The sequence below is a fragment of the Hirundo rustica genome, chromosome 10 (genome assembly GCF_015227805.2).
Source record: "Hirundo rustica isolate bHirRus1 chromosome 10, bHirRus1.pri.v3, whole genome shotgun sequence".
Lineage (NCBI taxonomy): Eukaryota > Metazoa > Chordata > Aves > Passeriformes > Hirundinidae > Hirundo > Hirundo rustica.
Genome location: NC_053459.1, coordinates 12,532,116 through 12,557,947, shown reverse-complemented (window position 1 = coordinate 12,557,947; position 25,832 = coordinate 12,532,116). Strand labels below are relative to the sequence as shown.

General features: G+C 38.3%; 2 long non-coding RNA genes across 4 annotated transcripts; both read left to right on the top strand.

Annotated features, from left to right (window-relative positions):
- Nucleotides 1-213: 213 nt before the first annotated feature.
- On the top strand, nucleotides 214-3,907 carry LOC120757479 (uncharacterized). The gene is made up of 3 exons (XR_005702525.1): nucleotides 214-480; nucleotides 1,450-1,539; nucleotides 3,770-3,907. It is a non-coding gene; the product is annotated as an uncharacterized LOC120757479 (long non-coding RNA).
- A 1,815-nt stretch (nucleotides 3,908-5,722) lies between these two features.
- On the top strand, nucleotides 5,723-22,723 carry LOC120757274 (uncharacterized). 3 transcript variants are annotated; one of them, XR_005702444.2, is made up of 4 exons: nucleotides 5,729-5,928; nucleotides 11,965-12,112; nucleotides 17,324-17,439; nucleotides 22,559-22,723. It is a non-coding gene; the product is annotated as an uncharacterized LOC120757274 (long non-coding RNA). The 3 variants fall into 3 exon arrangements; XR_005702445.2 differs by lacking the exon at nucleotides 22,559-22,723 and adding an exon at nucleotides 19,638-20,140; XR_005702443.2 differs by lacking the exons at nucleotides 17,324-17,439; nucleotides 22,559-22,723 and adding an exon at nucleotides 14,063-15,570 and having other exon boundaries at nucleotides 5,723-5,928.
- The last annotated feature ends 3,109 nt before the right edge of the window (nucleotides 22,724-25,832 follow it).

The window sequence follows — 25,832 nt, the reverse complement described above, 5'->3', positions numbered from 1 at the left end:
CCCCGAGCCGGCTCCTCCATGGCGGAGGCGGCGCGGCCTCGGTGCCGCCGGGCCTGCCCGCCCACAGCACCGCGCACAGCGCCGGGGCACCTGTGCGCTCGATACACGCCTTAAAACACGTCCTCAAAGCCTCCGAGTGGCTTGTGCCTCCTGACTCAGGTACAGCCCGGCTTTGCCTGCCCTTTTTATGCACGGGCTGGAGTCTGCGGAAAACGCAGGGATTGTTTCGCTTTGCTGGTGCTCAGGAGACAAAGCCCTAGACCTGTAGGATGAAAGGATACTTAGGATGTACAGAAGGGACAGGATGTAGCGAATTAAGAGTAAGGAAAACAATATCTATCATGTGGAATGTTCAAAGGGTTTTTCCACAGCTTCCTGGATGTCTCTACATTGCCCTGTTTCTGCACTGAAAATATTAGACGTGATTTGATCCACAGCCCACTATGATTTCCGTACCTTCACTGTGCTTGGAAAAATCAGGTTTGAAAGCTTTAAAGTTCTTTGTACTTAAGTCTCAGTTTACATATGACGTCAAGAAGAAACCATTTGGAGCGGTTTTGTTTATTTGTTAGTTTTAAATCAGGAAATTACAGTAAAGCAATGATACTGAGAAGAAAGATAAACAAAAGGGAAGACTGCTGAGTAACCACATAGACAATGCTGCAGTAAAGGGTCCCAGGTCTGTCAGAGCACATCCCATCTGCTCCAGATGCACAAAAGGTTTAACAAGCTGAGTACCTTATTATTACCTATTTCCATTGCTTTATTATTATTACTATTATTTCTAGATAATTAAGGCTGCATTTTGGGCTTCTGTGTTGTCATGAGAGAGAGAAAAGAAATACTAATTTCTACAGGTTTTTTTAATCAAGTGCTTGATCTAAATTTATTATTCTGCATCCTTGTAGCTCCGGAAAAGCTTCTACTAACTTCTTCGAGTGCAAGACACAGTGTAGAGATATATAAATACTGTACATTTAGAGAGTACATACTAAATGTAATCATAATGTTTCATTTATGCATTTCAGTTATGCTCAGGAAGTCATAAAATTTACTTCCCTCAATATAGCAAGGTTCTGTATTTCTTATGGAGTTAGTGTTGCATAAAGAAAGAGCTCACAAGCAAGGGGGAAAAGCCTGTGTATCGTAATAGATCTTTATTGGTCTTTAAATTGTACTGCTAAGCTTTGCAGATGTAAAAGGCAATCTTACAAATAGGACATCCTGAGAAATAGTTATGTTAACTTGGTGCCCCCAGAAATCTTCATTCCTAGACACCTTATTATTAGTTGATACCACTATATCCTGTGAAATGAATGTTGTGGCTCATTATCTAGTTCCTGAAGCATCTTTAATATACAGAAAAGCACCCATAGGTAGCTAATGAATGGATTATGTAAAGAAGTTCGATCATAGTGATTTTTCTGTTGTTACCACCTCTGTTTGCAGAACATCAAGATCTCGAGGACAAAATCAGAAGATGTTTTGTCCTTGACCTTTGCGAGGAAAAGATCTCACCTGGTGCCTTTCACTCTCAGGGTATCTAAAACATTCTGTGTGTGAGCCTAAGCTTCTGAGGCCCCCGTTAAGACTGTGCTTTTCTGCTCCTCATGTTTTCTCTGGCTTTTGCAGAGAAGGTTCATGCACTCTTTCCTGCTTTTCTGTACTAGGACAAGATTTTCTTTGCTTGTACTTTGCTCAAGAAAGAATGGTTAATTTTCTGCCAGGGCAAATGTCAATGTTTGTCTCTCTTCTCCAGTATTCCCAGAAGATTTGTGCTTTTGTATGCTTACTGATCCTGATTATACAAAGCATTTTTCTGGTCTCAGTGTACCAGTTTCAACAAGTTTTCCAGAGTGTATTATGTTGGGTAGGCAAGTTGAATATAATATAACTTTTCCTCTATAGACATCACACCACTATATTGGATGCTTCTTACTTTCACTGTCACATTTTCTGACTTCTAAAATACGGAGGTAAGAGTTTAAAGCAGTAATTTATTATTACACTTACAAGGAGCAGAGCAAAACAAAACATTTCACTGAAGCCATGTTACTTTTATGTTCTGCCTGTCTGAACCCTTTAAATGAACCATGTTTGGCATTAAGGATGCACAGGAATTACACAGCAATCCTCTTGTCCTGGCAGCCCTAAAATAGGGTTTTGTAGTGAGAAAGGGAAATGTATGTTCCTGGATCTTTCATGGGATAAAAATGTCAATTCAACAAGGTTTTCTGATGGTCAGGGTACGTCAGGGGGTCCAGTGACCATGACACTACTTTCCTAACTAACAGGTCATTTTGGTCCATATTGGTTCTTTGCTTGAAATGCTGTCTTCGTGTGCAACTCTGAAGAAGTGGAACAGTAAACCTGACTCTGCATTTCACACTCAACCCCAGCCTGTGTACATATCTCTGGTGCTATTGTCTTCCCAAAAACATGTGGACTGTCTTGCTCTCCAGGGCAACTTGTGATCAGGGTCAAGTCAACACGTCAAATGTGGCTTTCCAAATTTAGCTGAAGGCACTTCCACTCATTTCCACCATTTGCATTTGTCCCTCTGACCAGGGTAACGTCCCAGTAACTGTCCCTTCCTCTTCATGCCTGAGCCATTGCCTAGCTCATGTTCAATCAAAAAAAAAAAAAAAAAAAAACAACCCCAAAAACCCCCCAAAAAACAAACCCTGAAAAAAGAAGCAGTACTTGAGCAAGCCAACCTTATTTGGGGCCTCAGGGGAGTACTTTCAACTTTGCGGTAATTTAGATAGCCTAGTGTGGAATGACAGTAGCAGAGAACATTTCATATATAACCAGTTTCAAGTGTTTGTGAGAGCAGACGGCACATTTTTTCATTAACTTTGACTTTATAAATGAAGATTTGATTAAAAAAAAATATTTTGACATATATTGGGTGATTCAATTAAAGTCTGACAGGAACATTTGCTATTCTGTGTTAGAGTAATGAAAACAGAATTTTTATTTGAAATTTCTGATAACCATGTTCTGATAACCATGAAGGTATTGTTCTGAGGTGGGTTTTTTTTCCCCTAAAAGTCTTATTTTAGAAAACAATTACTAAAATCAAAGTCTATTTTCTCCTTCAAATCCACTGAGGATAAAATAGATGCACTTAGTTCTCATTGTATACTGAAGAGCTGAACACATTCTCTCTCAGAGTGGGGCAAAAGTGAAAAAGACACAATTTAATTACAGTGTTACTGTTAAACCTGAAGTAGTTAGGAATGAATAAGTATTTCTGTTGAAATTCTCTCGGTTCAGAGATTTATAACTTGCTGATAAGATTCTCCTAGGGCAGAATCCTACTGCACAAACATAGTTTGGAAACAAAAGATAGATATTTTTCAGAAACTGAGATGTAATAACTGCCAAAACAGAAAATGAGAATCATATTAATTTTATTGCAGTTTCATGATTTCAGATCCATTTTATTATCAGAGCAGGAATTTTAATTTCTCTACAGGCTTTGTGTGGCACTCAGCATTGACTCAGCTGCTGAAAATTGCATTGCTCCACAGAAGTCAGTAGACCAGTAGTGTTTAAGCTGCAAATTTAAGACAGACTTCTAGAAGTATCCAACTCCTAGATCCTCAAGTGGCTTCTGAAAATCCCAGATGTTATAATAACCTACTGATGACGTGGCCTTTGCATTTTTTCAAACAAGTACTCATTCTTGACGGATCTGCAATGTGGGGTTTCTCTAAAAGAATCTTCATAATTTTCTTTTTGTTTGTTTGTTTTTTCCCCCCAGGGAAGGAGGACAACCTTACCTAGTATATCCTTGCTGCTGAGGAGACCTGCCAGCACAGGAGGGAATGAAACATGTATTACAGTACTTCAGGAGGAGCTCTGGTCAGCCAAGCAGTTTGGGGTAGTGTCTTTCTTTAGAAGCCAGACTCTGAAATTGAACGTAGAAAGACAATCAGCTAAACTGCATAGACTCTGAAGTAAATGGGTCACTATTAATACTTATGTATGCAAATAAATTTAACATAACAGCAATACATATGCTATTTTTAAATGATGGGTCTGCCCATTTCTCAAAACTTGCAAATACTGGTGCAGCTTCAAAACTTTCTGTTTTGAATTATGCACCTGGAAAAACCAACACTTTCCAAAAGTGGCAGGATCCTTTGAGGCATTATGGTTCTCCTGTACAGGAAAGACATTTTTCAGCAGCTCCAATGCACTGTTACTCCATGCCATTTTCACATTCCCTAGCTCAATATATAAATAAATAACCTGGAATAAATGGAATATATTTTGAACGGCTCTCTGGGTTCATCTAGTTGAGCTGAAGTGCAGAGAAATATCAGACTCCTATTATTTTAAGAGCTATTAACATTTTAAATAAGTAACATCAGCATGGTTCATCGGGAGCTGAGGTGCTAATTTTGTCTCTGGAAACTGTGAAGTCATTTTCCAGGAAGAAACAAAGTCAAAGATTTTTCCCTTCAACATCACAGTACTTTCTTTATCTAGACGGGCAGAAAGAGAAAGGGTAGCCCATCACATCAATAAATTCTACAGTCTCCTTCTTCTCCAGGCCATTTTTGTGAAATCTCTGCAGACTTGAAAAGGCTCCCTCTTTTGGGGTCCTGGAGGAGACTGGAAACCCTGCAAAGTGGTATTGAGAGATTTGTGTCCTGCCTTGGAGGGTTGAGTGGGAGGGATGACACCCATTCCAGCATGAGATAGACTAGACTTGTCATTCCCTAACAAGTCTATTTAGGCTTGTCAGAAGTTGATGAGCTAATTATGGCTCATTAGATGTGGAGGAGTCTATATTTAAGCTCACTTGGGGTTGGTATGGGAAAGTTAATAACATAGATGGAAGTAGAGGGAAACTGCTAAGGCTGCAGAGAATCTCTTCCTAAACTCTGAGATTTCCAGATAATCTCTGAATTGGATTGGGAAGGCGAGGCGAACTTCTGTTAGAAAATTGGAAAACAATGGTGTCACTTCCTCAGTTCCCCTCTTTCCAGAATTTAAATTAGAAATAGTCTAGAATAAAATATAAATAGCATGGAACTAAAGCCATCCTCAGAAAATTATGCCAATTATGTTTGGATACACTTCAGGCTGCTGGAAAAAGAGCAGATTCTCTGAGAAACACTGTCATTTTTACAACACTACTGAACTACATTAAAAATCTTCCCATTCAAAATATCGATATTGTGTGTCAGAAAAGCCTGACACAATGCATTTAGCATTATTGTATAACTTCAGAAATATTTCATCTTATCAGTACATTCCTCAGAACCAGCATTTTGGTGTTTTACTTATAAAAGGGGTTTTGCTGAGTTTGGCCTTTTATGGTCTTCCATTTCCCACAGGAAAAAAACTTTTTCCTTTGTAATTTCCATACCAGGCAAATTGTCTGTTGAGGCAACCACATAACTATTTGAACTTGTGTTATTCTCTGAGTGCTCAACCTGTCTACACCCCAAGTTTCCAATACTTTCTGAGATCCACAGTTGTTGGGTTTATAACATCCATCCTCCTAAATGCCCACTAAACAGTACCATTCAATAAGTATTATCAAAGTGAACCAAAAGCAAGCATAAAAAGTGATCTTGCTAAGCAGTAGCAAACCACACTGTTTCTGAGTTGGGTGAAGTTGCTGAAACAGGTGAATGCACCAAAGTAATGAGGATGAGTTAATTTAAGAGAGGCTGTGTTGAGTTCTGTGCTTTCAGATTCCCTGTGCACCAAACCTGTGGTGGTCACTGCACCCCTCCAGGCTCCCTCTACGTGACATCCAGAAGCTGCACACAGTTCAGTTTTACCTCCTTTTACAGCATGACTTCATATGATGTTACAACAACTGCGCAAGTGACAAAATCTGGAAAAATTAAAACAAGAACCTGGTCTTCATTTGCATGATATTCTGTTCCTTTCTCAGGATGTGTGAGTATCGCTTTCTGAGTAATTTTTATTTCAAGATGAATAATTTCAACACATTTATTACTTGTCTCTTGAGTCAGGTAACACATCGTATAAGTTCAAGATATGTCTAGACATTTGTGCTTTTGCTTTCTCTTGAGCACTGCACATTTAGGGATTTTTTTCTTTTTTTGCCATCTCTGATTATTTTGATATGCTATATTACAGTATTTGACGTGGATGTCCTCAAACAGATTCATTTAAACTGGTGGAAGTTTATAAGCATGAAAGACACTGTGTCAGGGTTATCAAATAATTTCTGGTGGGTTATTTTTTCTTAATGAACAGGTTAAGAGAGTGCAATATAGATGGTTGCTCTTGCTTGCAACTTTAACCCTTTAGAACAGTGTAATAATTTAAAGCTATAAAAGCAAGATTCAGAGATTTGTAGAGAATTAGGTCTATTTAATGGGTTTTTTTTAATGTTGTTTGTTATTTGTGTTTATAATAAATACTTATCCACAGTTTCTTAAAAACAAGTGAGGAAGATTTCAGTTTGAATTTGTTCACAAAATCTAACACTGTGCTGCAATACCATAGTGAATGACTGAGTTTCCTCTGCCAGCTTGCAGGAAAGGCAAAAAGAGATCAAATCATATTGCTACAACTATGAAAATGTGCAATTTTTTGTACTAAACGTGCTTGGTATACATAACAAAGTATGCCTACATTCAGGATTATTTCCTGTTACTTTCTTATAAATCTGTACATCATCGATAACATTTCAAATGGTTTCCTTAGATTTATAGACTAAGCTAAAATAAAAATGCATACTAAAATATGGATAATTTTCCCAAATCAAAGCTCTTTAGTGCTAAAGTGTTCAGCAGTGTATCTCATTTAATAATGTGTTTCTCACTCTTCCCACTTATATTATTAAATTTATAGGCAAGTAAATTAATAGTGAAATTGGTGGTTTTTTAATCTGTTTCTGAATTTTGAGAGAAATGTTTTCTTTATTTTGTTGTGGATATTCTGTAATCTGGTATATGTATAAATTATCTAATAAGGAGCTCAGTATTTTGAAGGTGTCTTATGATATGAAAAATGACCATCTTTTGAAATTATGGGATGCATTATCACAATGCCAGACTCTAATCTGCTACCAATTTGTGTCAGCTTTCTGCATTCAAAAAGGACTCAAATCCTCTATAAAAGTAGGAATCAGCTGAAGGTTTGTCTTGGCTTCATGAGCCCACTGCAATTAGGCAGCATGTGAATGTGTGCCATATGCATTTATTGCTCTTCTAAGCATGTGTTACTTTGATGTGTTAGGTTAGAAATCTAACTCTTTTTCTTGGGCAGCCTTCCTCCTGGGTCTTTATACTGCTTAGCAGTTGAGTCCAGACTTTGAAACACAGCCTAATTTAGAGGCGGATGCTGCAGCTGCTGCTGTCATTTCAGCTGATTTTTCCCCCTTTGATGTCAGCTTAGAGTCTCTGTGGCTGCATCGGTCCCGCAGTCGCTGCGATTCGCTGAATGGGCACCGCAGCATTTTAAAGGTCTCTTCGCCTTTAAATCTAATTTGGGGAGCTCAAGTCTTTCACAATGCACTCTTGGTTTAGTGAAATGTTGAGTTCTCACAGAATATGTCCTTCTTGAGCTGGAGGAAACACAGAAATTGCTCTGAGTTATGTTTAATACCTGGTTGAATGCTGGTGATACAAGAAGGGATTGTTTTTTTTGGCAGAAGGAGGATGGGATGCCTCGTCCATTCTGCCCCATCTTCTGCTTTAGCAGCTTTACATTCTGAAATGAACTTTTTCCTCTGAAAGTTGCTCTCTCCCTTTTCAAGACATTATATTAACTGTATTTGTCCCCTTCTCCATAATTTTTTCTGCAATAATGGTATGTGCAAAGACATTCCACCTCAATTCCTCTTGTTCTTGGACCATCCTTGGCTTTCCTTTCTGCTTGCTCTTTCTGTGGCTGACATGAACTCAAGGAGTGCAGGAGCTTTGATCCTTTCTGATGCCTTTGCAGAACAATTTCTCTCAGTGAGGTTCCCTTGCTCAGGCCAAGCCCTGCCTTCAGATGCGCATGCATTTTCCCATTGATTCCAACGAGCCTCACAGCCTTCTGAGGCTCCTCTTTGGCTTTTAATCTTTACCTTAAAAGATATAGGCAGATAGTAGTTGTCTAACCCTTTTTAATAACTGAGGTCCTTGGTTCCTTTACCATTTTGGCTGCTTCTTCTGTATCAAAATGGTGTTTCATATCATGCCACAAAAGGAGAGCAAAGCCCTATCCGGATACACTCATTTAGACATTATTCTATGCTTTTATTTCCCAGTTTTACTTCTCTTGTAGCTAATTTTCTCTATACAAATTACATTTTCTCAAAGTATATTAGTCTTTCCTGTACTTTCCCTAGTATTACTATGTTTTGTCAAAACATTTTGGGTAGACTATTTTTTGCAAGTGTTTTCATTCTTGCAATAATGGGAGAGGTATTTTTTTTATCTTTGGTACCATTAGCAAATATAAAAGACACAATGGGCTAGAATGAAGCAATTTTGAAGGAGATTTAAAATTTCGTGAAATGAAAGATTGAATGTGTGGATTCTGAAATTTCAAGGATTCCTAATGAGACTACAAAGTGATACTGAGCAAAGGCAATAAAAATCACAATGATTTCCAATAAATAAAATTTTTATGGAAGTAAATTTACTCATTTGAATTTACTCAGTTTTTAGAGAAGTAAATTTACTCAGTATTTGCACTGATAATACTGGACATTATTTAAAAATATTAGAGAAAAATTTCTCCTGCTCTGACATCACATAATTACATCTATGAGAGGCTTTATGCATACAATTTGTCATGTTAAACTCCAGGAATGAAACCTTTGTTTAGGAGCTTTTCAGGCAGCATCCTTAGATTGCTGACTCTTTCTGTTTTTAATGTGGGTTTGACAGTAGAGCAGGGGATTTGGAACATTTTCTTTGTAGTGACAGAAGCTCCTTGCTGCTCAGTCTGTTAAAGACAGAACCATGTAGAAGTCAAGGTATCCTCAATCAAAACTTTAGAAAACATTTCAAAACTTGAGAAATTAAACAAAAAGTCTTCACTGCTGCTCAAAACCCAATTTGGTCTGATTTAATTAAAAAAGAAATTTTACCTTCACAATCAGAAGGCTGTTTACACTAATGTTTGAGCAAAAAAGGACTCTGTATGATTCTTCTGCATGAGCAACTGTATTATTACTTTCAATGCACTACCACAGTGATGAAAAACTGAGCAGCTGATATGTGCTGTAGTGATGACAAATGTGATATTGGAGGAACTGTGTGTGTGATGGTAGGTAAAACTTTCACTCTATTGCACAGTCTGCTGCATCAAGACAGGTGAAGAATAAAAACATATGCTGAGATTGCTCAAGTTTCTTTTGTTACACTTTGCTTCGAAACAGCTGTTTGTTTCTGAGGAATTCTGTTTTCGTAAAAGACACCGCAAGGAGGGACGAAGGCTCTCTGGCATGGGATGAGCCCTGTGGATTCAGAGGTGTTTCAAATGGTGCTCTCCTTGACAACCTGACTTGAGGAGGGGGTAAAGTTACATCACACTGCAGCAATACCCTAATCACAGCTGTGTGAGCCAGGAAATTGTGAAAGAGGATTCCTTGCTGCTGCTGAAGCCTTGGCTCTGTGCAGCCCCACTAAACTTGGTAGGCAACAGTGGCCTTTTTGGCAGGGTGTCAGGTGCTGGGGAGTATGTCCAGTGCTGGTTGTGCCACTGAGTAACCAGAAGGCAGAGAGAGTGTTCAGAGCAGAAAAGCATCCCTGCAATAGTGATGTTAGCTCCAGCAAAACTAAACAATAAACGACCACTGATGCGTGTCAAGGAAAATTTGTTAGAAAAATGATAATAGGATTGTGTTTCTTGAGGATCTACTGTTTTATTGAGAATGAAATGCCTTAAAATAAATGTGGTTTCAACATTTTTAGAGTCTAAATACTTCTGGTTTGAAATATACATGACGATTAAATATACATATAGTGAGTAGTAGTCAAGACAAAATATACTGCTGGGAAAAAATCCAAATGTTCATATTCTGAAATCCTATATGAAATGAAATTACTATGTTCTATTCTGCTGAAGTCTCAGGCAAAATTGTCTGTATTTCGTGAAATTGGAACATAAAAACCATCAGGAATTGGCTTCAGCAAGGTGTGCAGTAATTTCCATTCTTGATGACATCCCAGGAGCTACCTAGAGCCTTGAGAGATCAGCCCTAACGAGAAAGCGTATGACCTCACCATATCAGGGCTTCACAACAGTCAAAATCTAGCTTGACCTTCAACAGTAAACCGGGTCCCTCAGGCTAAATCCTAACAAGTCTTGCCTTCAAACCAAGGCAAAAGGCCAAAAATGCTTATCCAGGGAGCAGCAATAGAGTTGGAAAATGAGAGGTTCTTTTTTGTTTGGCAAACATCGTAGTTTGACCTCTGTGTTCTCACTGTGCCAAGCCATCTAATCTCCAGGAGGCAGTCCTTTTGAATCTGCCAAGTGCCAAGTTGGCTCCGTTCCTGTCAAGACCAGTATGCAGTGCCAGGCATGTGGATTAAGGTTTAGATGTGCAGGATGACAAACCTCTCTCCTTAATCAGGATTTCAGTGAGTTGCAAACCACGGTCTGACGCTCCAAGACCCTCAGGACCCATGGCGAGTTGGACTCGCTCGCTGAGCACCAGGGCAGCAGGTTTTCAGTTTTCAAAGCTCGGTGTGTGGAAGGATGCAGGGAATGTATGGTCTATACAATAAAAACAATGAAAGGAAGTATAACTAATGCTACCTTGACCAATAGTAAGTAAAAAATAAGAAAAAAAAATGTAATAACAGGAAATTACAATTTTTTTGCATTCTGTTTTTTGTTGGCTTTGATTTTTTTTTTTGACAAAGTCAGATTTTGAGAACTGTTTGATAATATAAAAATAATTTAAAATTATTTTAGAAAGGTTGCCCCAAGAAAGAAAGATTTCTTTTTTCAGTCAGATATTCTTCAATCAAAAATTCTTAAAAACTACAAATTTATTGTTATTAATTAAAAATAATCTTTTCTAGCCATTGATGGCAGAAAAATTATCTGGAGCTGGTTACAGACAGTCACTGCTTCTTTATGAACAATCTGTCTTTTCCTTTGGACCTTTTTTTTTACCATTAGATTGAGGTATTTATTTAAATTTTCTATTTCACTAGGAAAAGTGGGGTTTCCCATGTTTTAGCTTAAAAATAAGCTATTGAATAAACCTAAGTATTAACCTGTGGAGGAAGAAAATAAATGGCAGCATTTTTATTATACAGTACTCTCAGGCACATATTGTGACTCTTGGGATTGATGCTGGGCAGGACAGGGAGATGGACTCAGTGATCCTTATGGGTCCCTTCCAACTCAGAATATTCTGTGATTGCTGATGTGAAGATTTATTCTTTTGGAAAAAAATTCTAAATTAAAATGTGTATATATTTTGTAGACAATTAATATATAGTCTTTTTCTCAATATTATTCTTCCTTGAGAGCTATCATTAACCTATTGGGACAGAATAAGAGCATATCTCTTTGTGAAGAATAAAAGGTTTGCTTTGTCTTTACAGTGGTTGGAATGAGCCATCAAGTGTCTATTACTCATTTGCCTTCATTTACGTTTTACTAAGGTCGCCTTCAGTGTGGTTAATAAACAGCAAGATCATCAGTCACTTCAAAGTGCTTTCACATTCCATAGTTTGTTTTTTCTTCAGTGAGCAAATGGAAAGATAATCTGGTAGAAATCAGTTACATTATGACTCATCTTTTATGTGACCTCCTTGAGAGGCCTTTGGGTAGCACATGGGCTTTCCATACAATTCTATGTAATAGTTGGCTAACAAAATATCCTTTCCCATACCATTCCCTCAGCAATGCTGAAAAGTCATTAAAGGCTTTGTGTAAAGAAGGCTTCAAACCCAGAGAAGTAAAAGTTCCTCTGATCAATGTTTTCTTTTTCATTTGTATTACGGACAGGTTATTTTGCATCCAGACTGGCGTCTTCATGAGGAATAGCTTAAGTGACTTCAGATATGGTCTTGCTGATATGATGAAGACTTTGAAGACTTTCTACTGTCAACCAAAAGAAGTCTGGACTGCAAAAGTAAGGCCAGACATCTAAAAGGTATGGAATTTCTCCCTCCTTGCTGTTACAGATCATATCTGCTTTCACTGACCCCAAAACCACGTAACTGTTGTTTTTCACTGGAGGCAATTTGCTGTCTCTTAAGACTTTCACATTTAGGGTTACTAACAAAAGAAGCAAGCCCAGGAAGAGAAGCCAAAATGTCCTGATCCTGTTAGGCAGAACTGCTAACATATCCTGTGAAAAGTGCAATTTCTTCTTAAAGATAACATTCTTTGATTTACTTTGGTCAATGAACATAGATTTGACTTCTTCTTGAAAAGTATAAAAAGTACACCCAGGCTTTCTCACAAGGAGGACAAAATATTTTTCCTCCCAGACTCACAAGAAGCTGGATTTTCTTGAGAGTATCGACAACGTTTCCTTGTCATTCTGACAAGATGCTATGTCTAACACTGCTTGTGTATCCCCTTCTGTTCCCACCTCTTCCCCGAAGCACTAGTGGTGGTCTTGCTGCATGTTTCACAGATGTTTCTTCCACTCAGCTCCTCAGTTGTTTTTCAAATGGCTTCTTATAGCAAATGATTCCATGTGTGTATGCTCCTTCCTTTCTGCTGACACCTTTTCTTTCTATAAAAACAATCTGCTGCTGCCTTTCAGATCTAGAGAGACACCATCCCGTACCACAGATGCCTTTTTTTTAGACTCTGGCATTGGTACACATGGTCAGCAGGCAATACCTCCTTCTTGTCTGTTCCTCATGACTAACAATGTTGATGTTTTGTTCTTTCAATCTTATTTCCCTCTGTTACCCTTACACACGACTTTTTTTTTTTTTTTTTTTTTCTCTTCCTGTTACTCTGCTTTCTTTGTACTAGTGGCCCATATGGGATCTCTTCATCTCTCACTACAGCTTGGAGGAAGAAAACCTCACACACTGTTTTAGCCCCAGGAACTACAGGCAACATGTATGCCAACTTTTTCTTGTGCTCAGGAACTGAAAAAAAATCAGCTTTACATTTTCTTTATACACACACACAAGCAAAATTAAATTCACTTTCTACAGCTGCTCACAGTACTGGTTACTGACTGATTCTGGAGAGACATGCAGAGATCAGACACTACCATTGAGTTGATTGCCTTTTTACTTTGCACGTGATAAAAGTTGAGCTGAGATTGCCTAGTCATTTCCATTCTGAAAGGTGTTCTCATTTGCCTACAATAATCTTTGCAATTGAAATTTTTCGTATCAAGTCATGACTGACCAAGAGGGGACTGTGGTCCCGCTTGCTTCAGCAATTTCTTGATATAAAGACAAATGAAAACCCCCCACAAAACATCTTGCTTCCTCCTTGTAACGGCATTATTTGGGACCATATTCATTTGATGTTACTCTAGTACAACTGAAGAAATCGGTACAGTATTTTGCTGTGTAAACCCAAGGTTTTGCAAAAAAATTATTGAACTAGCACATATTACAGAATACATAACTGTCCACCTTCGTGCATGCATGTACATTGCACACACACACACACACATATATATGTCTCAAAGCTGTTTTAGGAATATGGCAGCATTCACTTGGATAGTTCATTTTCTATTTTAACTACCTTTTATCTTTTATATGCAACAATACTTTAATGTTTCCTCCCAAAACATAGTGTAGCATACAGACAGAACATTTCTAGGATTAGTACCAGAAAATACTATGCTCTTTCATTTTACAAAAGAATTAAAGCAGGTTATCCACTTAGTTTGTCTTTATTTTCCTAAAAATGCTGGGTATGTTCTGAGAGAAAATTGACATGATCTTTATACTGTCATTTGAACTGGATTTGGGTTTAGAAGTAGATCAGCGATGTACAATCGTATCGATAAATGTAGGGCAATTTTTTTCCTTTCAGATATATGTATCTCCACAGAGATGCATGTACACTGTCAACAATGTCAACATATTTGCATTTCTCCCCCTTCTTATTCCCTCTTCAGGAACATCTGGTTGACCATATTTTCACCAAAAAAGTGTTCTTTGACAATATTGAAGTTATTTTTTAATGTGAAGAATGGAAACCATATGATATGATTTTCCTAAGTCACAGAACACAACAAGTCAGTGATAGGTAACGACTGTATTCAAATGTGTATTTTGTGCTTCCAGCTATGTGGACCAAACCATGTGACCCAGTAACATTAACATAGGGTATCTTCACTTTATGCTATAGTACTATTTAGGATTCATGTCTATCTTCTCAGCTTCAAAGATGTGTGATTACTGAACAGATAAAAGCTACTGCTGGTAGCACTTTAGGAATTGCATAGAAGATGCAGGAGTCATTCTGTCTTAGCCTAAATTTAGGAAGTCTAAATAGTGCAGAATGTTTAGATTTTATATGGGCAAACCATATAAAGAAAAGTGTATTTCTGCTTTTAATGGAAGAGAGCGAGTGACACTTTGATAGCTGAATCAACACTTTCGTTGCTCCCTTTCCTCTTTCAAGTGTAGCATGAGATTTTTTCACACTAGGCTGGGAAGACGCCCAGATGCAGGAGAAATGCAGCCTCAAAGATTTTCCTTTCTTGGTTCTGTTTTTGTCAATGCCAGGCCACAGCCTTCAGTGGATGGAAGAACAGTGGATCCTGTGCACTCTTCCAGCACCTGTTGAGGCTTAGGTTTCTTTCCTTTTACTTAGGGAATTTTTTTTCCCCCATAAGTTGCTAGGAAAAACTAATGACTGGGTACTTAAGAAAACTAAAGTAGCCAAGTTCAGGGGAGGAGGGCATCTGGCTGCAATTATCTGCGTGTTTTTCTCTGGGGGGCAGATACACCTTGAGAATTGGACAGGTAAAAGACAGGGCTGGGGCAGCTGCTAGCGCTCTATTTTCTCGGCTTAGGAGGAGAATGGTCAGAGCTGCTGCTTGGGGCAGGGGATTCACTGCTGCCGCCAGAGCCCAGCCCAGAGCTGCTGCTTCTGCTGTGGGGTGAGCCTCTGCTCATGAGAGCAACCACGGGACTGGGAGCTTATTAACACCCACCTCCCTAAAAGAGGGACCTATCACCATGTGCTCGGGTGCCCAGGATCCTGAGCTCGCCTCTCCCTGCTCTGCTGGGAGCCAGGCTGCTGCTGTCCCACTGCCGCCACTTCTTTGGCACTGCTCCGAGCTTTCACTGCACTGCAGCCCTGCACGCCCCGCCTGCTGACACATTCTGCTGTTCCAGCTTGGTGCTCCTTGGAGTCCTGCTGGGACACTGAGATCCGCTGCCCCAGGGTTTGTGGCGCAGAGCCTCTCCTCCATCCCTTCCCGTCTCGCTCAAGCCACCATTACTGCGTGCTGCCCGTGTCACAGCGCCCCCTGCAGCCTTGGGGGAATCATTGCACCTGTCCTGCCTGCCAGGAGCCAGCAGCGCCCCTGCAGGCTGTGACCAGAACTGCACCGATGGGGAAACGGCCTGTGGCCGACAAGGGGTCACTGGGTTCCTGCTGCTGTTTGTTGCTAATGCTGTAATTGTTGTTGTTTTATTATGCATACTAATAAATAACTGTTATTCCTATTCTCATGTCTTTGCCTTAGAGCCCCTTAATTTCAAATTACAATAATTTGGAGGGGAGGGGTTTACATTTTTCATTGGCTCCTGCCTTTCTTAGCAGACACCTGTCTTTCAAACCAAGACAGCACCATTATGACCATTATGATACGTGCATTATGAAACATGTATCGCTTCACATTAGGCTTAGATCTTCCTTTGCTTAGAATCCCTTCAATGTATTCAAAGCAACAGCATGAACATTTGGGATTTGAAAGATGAACATTTCTAGTCTAAAACTGCTTAGACTAAAAGTGTGTGATTTTCTCACTTAGTTTTATTGTGTGCGCATAAAAAGATAGAGCGCTACATATTTATCCTCCCCTTAACCACCATTATCTTCATGATTCTGATAGCTTTTAGGAGCCTCTTCAAGAAACCACTTATAAAAAGCTCTGTAGAAATGTCATATGACAAGCATCCTCATCTGGCAAGAGACCAGTAGTAAAACACTGTCGAGCTTAAGGCTGCTTGTAAAACCTTGACCGATTTCTCCAGGCCCAGAATTTCCCTTGAGGTGATGAGCACAATGAGCCAGGTGGGAGATGCAAGGGGGATGCATGTGCTTTCAGAAGAGGGGAATAACAATAGCAGTGAAAATAGACACAGTTTAAGCAAAGTAAAAAATATAACAATGAAAAGAAGCAGGGGCTGAGTAAAATGACAGAGTACTACTTGCCTAGCCAAAGATATTTGCATCAATATATAAAATATGTAAATGAATCTATGAGTCTTAGGCAAACATTTACAGCTGTGGAGGATGTTAAAATTTGTGTTTTATTCGATGGGATGAGAGAACAATGTGCAGAGAATAAAAACAATTGAGTTTCAAGAATTGCTTTGGCAGCATTCAAACACTGGCAGTTATCATCCTAAGAAGATAGAGAAAAAACAGTTTTGTTTTTTTTTTTAAATTTAGTTGGTTCTTTTTACAGTGAGATCTGTTGTTATACAAATGCATATTTTTCTACTAGTATCTTTCAAATCAAAAATGATGTTTCACAACATATGTAGATTTGTATTTTTATGGGTAATATAGTTTCCCTAATAACCTTTCCAAGTGAAAGATTCTGCCTGATTCAGAGACAGAGACTATTTTTTGTAAATTTGATTAGACACCTAAACTCATCAGTCCGTCTCTGAGCCATGTACCTGATTATGCAAAGGTACATGCAATACATTATGCGAAAGCTGTTTAGCTGGGATTGTATCGTGGCTGTAACCAAAGTGGGTTTAGAGATAATGAGCTTGCATCCCCGAATACTTAGGATCACAGTCTACTCTCTAAACTGATGATGCAGCAGCTGCATAATGCAACAATGTAATTTATTCATGTAATATGTACGATATTGCGGTAATAAAAAGCCCATTGGCGTTTCCTCTAATTCTCTGTATGAGCACCCTGTTATTAGTAGCTGTGTAAGTCAGTATTTCAGCATTTTCAGATTCTGGCTATTTATAAGTTTCAAGCCACAATATTTTAAAAAGAGAGAAAAACCCCAAAAGACCCGAACAGTTTTATATGGTGTAAATAGTGAATGTGCTCATATTGAACTGAAACCTGCAGCATTTTTGATCAATGCAATCAGTAAATATAGCAGAAAAAAACCCCAACTCTAAGCGTGTCAAAGTGACTCTACTTACTGAACTTCTGTTTTTTCCCACAGATGCATGTCATGATGCATATGAAAAATATTAAGATAGAACAAGGAGGAAAAAGAAGTATTTTGGGTTTTCATGAGAAAACTAAGTCCCCTGATCTTGCCACCTTTTTAATTCAATGGTGAGTATTGTTTATAAGTATTTATACTGAATGTAGATTGCTCTGAAGTAAATTTTAATGGGAATGTATTAAGTTTCAACAAGAGCCTACATGTAAAGATAGTGGAGAAGAACATTGCAACAGACTGCTTGGAAATTAATCTGCCAGTTTAACCCAGTAACCGACATGCATACTAAAACACTGATGTGAATTGAAAATAAAATAACCACGCTTGACAGATATAATAGTTTAAGTGATTTCAAATTAACCACATCCCACTGACCGCAAGTGAAAAATGTGTTCATTCTCCCGCAATGAAACATGCTCTAGGGACTCATTATACAGAGTGGAGTAAGTAAAACCAGAGTGGAGTAATTGATGCTGAGGAGGAAGGAAGAGTGACAGCTATTTAATGATTCTCAAACTTATACATAAAGATATCACAAGCACTTAATATATTATTTTTCTCTTTTCAATCTAGAAATATTATAGAGTTAAATCTATATTGTGCAGGAATTGCAACACTTGATATAGCTGTTAGGAATAATGAATCATGACAAAGATGCACCAGGCAATAGATGAAAGAGTGAATAACAAACAACCTTGTGCCAACATGTGTGCATGAATTATGGCTGCTCCATTTCAGGAGAACAGGTGAGATGAAGTCAGGGCATATCTATTGTCCAAACTCTGCCTAAAATTGCTTTTCAAATGGCGAGAATGCCTTAAACAGTTTGAGCATCATGAAATCCAAATTGAGGTGATTTGCTCCCTTCTTTTCACATACGCTGAGGTCTTTATTGTTGACAATCTGCAGAACAGAAGATATACATGAACGCAGTGATCCCTATCCCTGTCTGCTTCACAGGGAACAGGAGCGGTCACATATTCTATATAATCTTTATGCTCTGTGGCAATTTTTGTTTAACTCTCTAATCTTCTGTATCTTGGAGTAACATCTAACAGGCAACACAATGCTCACAAACTCCAGGTTATGAAGAGCTGAGAAGTAGCTACCCAGTCAGCTGGCAGTTGGCGTTCATCGATAGTTCTGCTGTGCTGCTTGCACTAAAGGGTGTAGCATCTCCTGCTACAAAGCCAACAGAAACAAACACGTAAAAATCTCCATCCAGAAGACCCTCACAACCTGAATTATTCTATGATTTTAGGGATAGCAGAAAGTCATTTTCACTACATATAACGAGGATGAGGAACCCCAACACAGGTTTTAGAAAATTTTTGTCCTTTGTTACCTATGGGGTCTTAGACAAACTATAAAACTTCATTCACATGCCATTACAACTCACTAACTCTACCCTTTTTACTTACTTTGGCCACCTTGACTATGTGCTGTACAAGGCAATCTCTTCAGCAAACACCGTGCTAACAAAGATGGTGATTATATGGTATCTTATATCTGATCACAGAAAGAATAGGAGTGGTGTGGGAACCATTAAGAAAGGTTTTAGCAGTATGCACAGAAATTGTCCTAACTGATCCCTAGAAGAAGAACAAGAAAGCATTTATACTGTGGCTTTGTGATGTGCCTGCCTGTGACACTCATATGCAGTTTGTTGAGGCATCCTGGCTTTAGAAAGGTGAATTTTTGTGACTGGAGCTGGATGAGAATGTGGGGATCTGTCTGTGTAACTGCACTGTCAGTACTATATAAAGGCACTCACTTGTAAGGACTGGGCTTCTGAGCTGTCCTACAACAACTAACCACTGCTGATAACTCCAAAGTTGAGTGCAAATTGCCAGCTAAGATCCACTTTTAACAAGAGAGTTCTCTTCTTTTCCTGGCCCCTGAATTAAGCAACCCTTGAAGGTTTAATGAACTATCTAAAAAGGACAATAGCAAAAAAAATTTTACCAAGTGCAGCAGGACACAGATTCCAGCTGATTAAGGCCTTGATTTTTCAATTGTCTGAATATCATACAGTGCTTGCTTGTTATTTCTTTATCCAAAGATAGCATCACCATAATGGTATCCCCACTCTCCCTCAAGTTTAGCATTTATTCTAAGACTGGTTCAGTGTGAATAGCTCCAGTCATTTTAGACATTGTCTCTTTTGGGATATAAGCAAGGGGAATGCATTTTATAATGGGGAGTTTATACAGTCTCTAACTTAATGAGTTGCCTAGATGGATTAAACTATCACAGTAAAAGAACCAGTTCTCCTGTTGACCCTTGGTTTCCCTCCCATGTTCCTAATCAGCAAAGTTAAGACAGGAATGTTCTGTTTGGAAGAATCCCATGTTGTCGTGTGCTCCTGCAACTTGGAGATCTTCCCCAGGAGTGCTTATAAGACCTGGGCATATGTGTGCTGCTGTGAACAGACAGAGTGCCGTCTGCATGAGAGACTGATCCTTCATCGAGGACATATGGCTCTGTTGGCTACCCAAATAATAACACAAACCAAAATAAGAATAAAAAGAAAGAAAAGTGTGCATGTGGGAATAGTTCCAGTCCCCAGAACCAACTAAACTTACAGTGAATGAAGGCTTCTTTACTGTCTCCTGGCTGTGGTGTTCTGCAAGTTTCATTCCTTAAATCTCTTTTATGATTTATCAGGAGGAAAAACAAATGTGTTTTAGGCATATGCCCAATGGTGATTGACTTATACTGATGTATGGATATTAACTTTGTGCCAAAGTCACTTTTTTAAAAGTCACAAAGACGTGACAGTTTTCTTTGTCTTTCAAAGTCACAATTATTTTTTTTATTAGAGAAGATTGCAGTCATAAACCAGCAGAATAATTAAACAGAATGCAAATAAGCCTCCTAAGTATCATTTAATGTAGTTTGAAAACTGTGGTGCAAGTTGGTAGAAAGATTACACTGAGGGTAAACGCAGGCATGTCTGCTCAGCAAGGAAGGGTTTTCATAAAGATAACCTCAAAATAGTCAAATAGAAGCAAAATGGGAGGAAACTGAGTTCTAGTGATTGTCTCTACTTAAAACCTCAGTACCAAGGGTCACGTTTTGGTCTCTCTGTCTCAAGCCTTGCTCAGCAATCTTTTGCAGAAGAAATCAGAAATGATGAAATGGAGGCATAATTAATGGATTGTGTATCCCTTACCAGTATCCCTGTCTGTGAAACGCAGCCCTCTCATGCATATCTTCAGCCCTTTCATAAAGTCTATTCATTCAGCAATTATTATCCAGCCGCATGCCTAGCTGGGGAAGGGAGTTCAGAACACAGATGCTGCACCTGCCAGAGGGGCTGTGGGCAAAATTCTTCATTATACACCAAGGAGATTCTCATCTTCTCTACATTTGACCCAGTTTGAACAACACCACAGAAGACCCAATGCATTTGGACATGAATTTGGACATGAATGCAACACTGCAAACAAATCAGTCCATTATAACAACATAATATAGAAGCACCATCTGTGCCTGTGTTTGCAGGTAGAAAGAATTCAATTTTCAAATTTAAAAAAGCCCCACCACACCATAAACCACAATATAAAAAATCCCTCCTTAGTTAGGATTAAGGCTCTGCTCCTGTTCCCTCTCGTTATTTGCCCATTCCACCAGTGTCGCACACCTTTAGGCCAAACATGAGTTGTGATAGGCTGTCATGTGGTTCGGATATTATAGATGAAATCCTTCCAGAAGCAGCATCTGGCTCGATTTGTAAGCTCTGCAGTCATTTGTAGTGATGGGGTTACAAGTGCCCCAGGCTTTGTCAGATGGTTGGTTTGGCTGCTTCTCTCCAGGTTGGTGGTGGTTTTTTTTTTGGTTGGTTTTTTTTTTTTTTTTTTTTTTTTAGTTGTTATTAGTTGTTGATGGTGAGGAATTCATACTCTGCAATATATGCTCAACCAACTTGCCAGCAATTTGCATGTTTAAGTAAAATACACCTCATTTATAATTACAGCATTTTGAAACCTGACCATTAGCATGTTTTTAGCTAGTATTAAGTGTAAAACTATTTATTTTCCTCCAATGTTTTACTTCAGAGAAAGCTGTTGCCTGTTTGCCTAAAAGTTGGTGGCGGGAATAACCTTCTTGGCTCTCTTATTGGTCTGTACCTGTAATGCAGGGAAATTTCTAGAGAACTGCAGAGATGATTAACACATCCCCAAGTGTTTTTTCTGTCACATTCATTTTGTTACCTCATTCAGTCCTGAAAGTAAGTAAGGCAAATTCCCAAACAGGATTTAATGTGTCAGACCAAATGCCTAATTAGTGTAAGCATGTTCCCTTTTTACTTTGGAATCTTCATGTTGTAAAGGGCCTTGCCTACCTCGTTGAAAGGCATAATTTAGATAATTGTTATACCTCAGTGTGGTATCAGGTAGCATGCCACAATGTGTAAGTTGTTCAAATAGCTTACAGCCACTTTTACTTAATATAGAAATGGAAATGCTGGGTACAGTATGAAGTTTGTGAAGCATGATAAAAACAATGGTTCCTAGGAATTTGTTTAAAATATTATTTTTGAGGTTTAGAGGCAAACAGAGGAAAAGGATTCAAGGCCTGTGGGACTTACGTAGCTGTATGGAAAAGGACAGCAAGATTTAAATATTTACTGGTACCCAGAAAAATAAACCTATACTGCACAACTTTGCTAATATACTGTTCTTCAAATTTGTGATCTATCCTTTACTGCATCTTTTCCCCTCACTTATGCTAATTTTGGTCTCTGGAAAGATATCATTCACATAGGAATTAACTAAATATTGAACAAACAAGGATGTTGATAATTACATACTTCTACTTTCTTCTGTCACCATGTCAGGTGACAAGAAGACTAGAATGAAAATTAGTTGATGTACAGCACAAAGTAAAGAGCATGAACAAAAAGTGAAACTTTGGTGAATAAACTGTCTATGTCTATATGATGTTTGTTCACAGAAGCTATTTATTTTTGAACACTAGTGAAAGAACAAATTAAAACAGTTCAAACTTGATTGCTGAACCAAGAAAAGGGTTAAAGTTAATCTCTTTACTGCTTAGCATTCAGCCATGCCCATTGAAAAATTGTGTCAAATTTTCGTAATGAGTGTGCTACTTATGTACAGTTTTCAGGCAATGACTCCAAGAAACATTGGAGGTTGCTTTAAACAACTTACAAACTGGTTTTGACATGGGTAATAAATGCATTAAATTTTGCTTCTTATTCTGCAGTGTTTGAAACGCTACCTGCAAGTGCTCTCAGAGGCCACTTGAAGAAGGAAGAAAGGATTGGGCTAAAGCTTTTCTCATGATTAATCACCCAACTGAGGAAAGGCATGGTACAGAGGTGTGGGAAACATGGCTTGGGGCTTTAAATAGACTGAAATAAGTTTCCATATTTAGTTTGTTAAATTATTACAAATACACTCAATTGAAAAATAATTTGTTTGTAATTTATAATCAGAAATCAGAATTTAGAATCAGAATGAATCTTTTGAAAAACGTTATCTGTTGCAACCAGGATGTTCAACTGCAATCTTAATTCATGTCATTCAACTGCTGCAACTTATTTTTCCAGTTTTTCTAGCATGTGGATTTAAACCCTATGTGTAAGTTTTCACAATCAATCAAGGTCAAATTCATCTTTGAAGTAAAACAGTTTTTTCAATGAAATGTTAAAATTTGCTAGATCTTAAATGTGATTAATTATGAAATCTAAAATTTTGATAATTTTCTCATCATCAGCACTGATCTAAAAGTAGGGAGGTTTTTTTCAAGTCTCCATCTTTGAATACTTTGGCCTTACATTTTCTTTTGAAATATTTCATTTAATGCACACAATGTCATTGCAGCTTGTTGTCTTTTATTCTCTACTGGCTGAAGAATTTTCAGGTTTGCTGAACTTAAAATCAAACTTGCGCTGTACCATGACACTGATTTCTCTATTTTGTCTGGATTGGTATCTCACATCAGTTCTGTACTTTAGGAAGAGTGATACATAACAAGATTTAAAGTTTGCTTTGATCAGTTGTATGAATTTCTGCAGTGATAGCTTTGGAATGGTTACTCTGTTTTGATTTCAGTACTTTGATAAATAGTTTTGATAAAACTCTTTCTTCTCTTACTTCATCTGAATTTGTGCATCAAAAATTATTTCAAATGATAAGTTCTTTTGAACAGATCAACCCAACCCTTCCAAACTAGGAATACAAAACTTTTTGCCTTTTAAGGTTTGATTTTTCTAAAATTAAAATAGTCTGAAGTTGTGGTCTGGAGTTGCCTATATAGTTACTGGCCATGTGTATCCATGTAGCTTGTTCACATAACCAAAATAGTTATTTTTGCCTTCACAAATAGAACTCATAAAAATATCTATTTGTGAAGTCAGCCCTTTTTATAAGTGAACTAATGAGTTATTCTCCTCAAGTAATAATTTACTGCAGTATGGCAGACTGGAAGAGAGATAGCTCTGGAGCGGGTAAGGAAATGACAGCAGAAGGTTCTGTTGTGTAGTTTTAACTTTCCAGAAGACTGCCAAGATGGAGGGACGGGAAAATGGGGGAGAAAGAAAGAGAGAACTGAAGGCAGAGAAAAGCTAATGAGAACCAGTATTGAAGAAATAGTAGCACTGTGGTGTCAGTGAGGGAACATTTTGGAGCTCCACTGAGGACAGTCGCTGTAAAACTCCCAGCAGGGATAGACCCAGGGAGATGGGTTATTGCGCTGTTATCACTGAGAATAAAAGTCCCGCAGGACAACTCTGCTCTTGCTCTTATCCATGTACCCCCTGGGCTCATTTCAGCTAACTGGTGGTATATGATTAACAACAGAGAAAGAGGACAGAAAGAGTACAATATTTAAACAGAAATTTTGCCCTTTATTTTGCTATAAGTTAGTGGTTTATAAATGGATATCCTTGACTTTTTTGCAACTTGTTCCATGTGGGAAAGAATAATGGCTGAACAGAATTTTCTTTTTTATATGAAGAAAATGATCAAGAAAGTTGAACATAATGATTTCATGCCGTGACTATAATGCAAACACATACTTAACCATCATTGTCTTCTCTTCATATAATAACTGAAAACATCTGTATTGTGCACTGAAACATTATACGCTGCATTACAATTAGAAATGTGCTGAAGTGTTGGATTGGGTGTTTATTTATGGGCCATGAAAAGTAAGATTTTCTGCGCTTCTCATGTACAGCTAAATAGCCATAGGTAGAGTACTGAAAATTTTGGAACCCAGCAGTCACTGTGGGAATGACTTCATTATTCACCAAAGGAGGTTTTTCCAGCAGAGCTGAGCTGCTGACAAACAATAATAAACATTACTGAAAGTTGGAAACAAGAACTCAAGCATGTTGATTCTGACTGTAAAAAATGCTCACAGGCCGTGGAGAGCAAGGCACTCTCAAAATGACAAGGTACTACAATAGAGGGATCCCATTAAAGCTGTGCACATACATTTTCTCTATTGGCACAGAAGTGTTCCGACAGGCTCAGCAAACAAGCAGCTTCTCCTAGCTGCCCAGCCTTTACCTGTTGCCACAAGTAGTCTAGAAACAGAAATGTATTTTTACTAGGCACACAAATGTTTCAACGATGAAAATACACTGTGGTGGAGACATAGCAAGTGTCTTGGTGTAGCCTCTGAGAGCTTCTGTAGCAAGGTATCACTATGTCTTTTGCTGAAGCACTTGACACTTCATGACCATAGCACAAAATATTATTTGAGATTAATTATATAATATTTACTTTGCCTGTCTGATATTTTACTGGTATTTGAAACAATGTGATTGCTTTAAAGAGCTCGCTCCACAGTTAATTAATTAATTTTGTAAATAGCTGCTAAGTTTCTTCCAACCTGGGGATATACAAAATGCTCAGTAAGGTTTTCTCTGGAGCTTTGTTTTTCCTCTCTCCTTTGAGTCTGGCTTAAAGTTTAAAACCAAGAAAGCGTAAAGTCCTGGCCTGTTCTTGTGATGGTGGTATTCACAAAGAAGGACACAAAGAGTTTATGGAGCCAGTTTCTCACTGAGCAGCAGAACAAGGGAAAACCCATGCCAGCTGGGGATTTAGGCTGTGATTGTTAAGTGATCCTTGCAAATATGTTTACAAGAAAGAATGAATTTTATCAATTGATGCCTGAACTAAATGTAATTTAATATTTTCTTTGTCATGGTTGAAGCAATTTCAATGGCTCACATTTTCTCTGGCCATTGACGATGTCAGTTATTTACTCTCTCAGGTTTGAGTGCCTTTGGCTCTGCCAGAAATTGTTGGTTGACTTTCAAAGTGGAACCAGATTTCTCTCAGAGAGGTCAACAGATATGCAGGATTTCTGGAAGTGCCCCAATTAAACATGCATCATTTGCACTGATTTTCCACATGATTATCTCAAATAGCCATGGAAAGGCACAGTTATCAATCAGGAGACTGAAGGATTTAGGTTTGTACAATACAGAAATCTGAAGACAGGAGAAAGCTCATTTTTCTTTGCT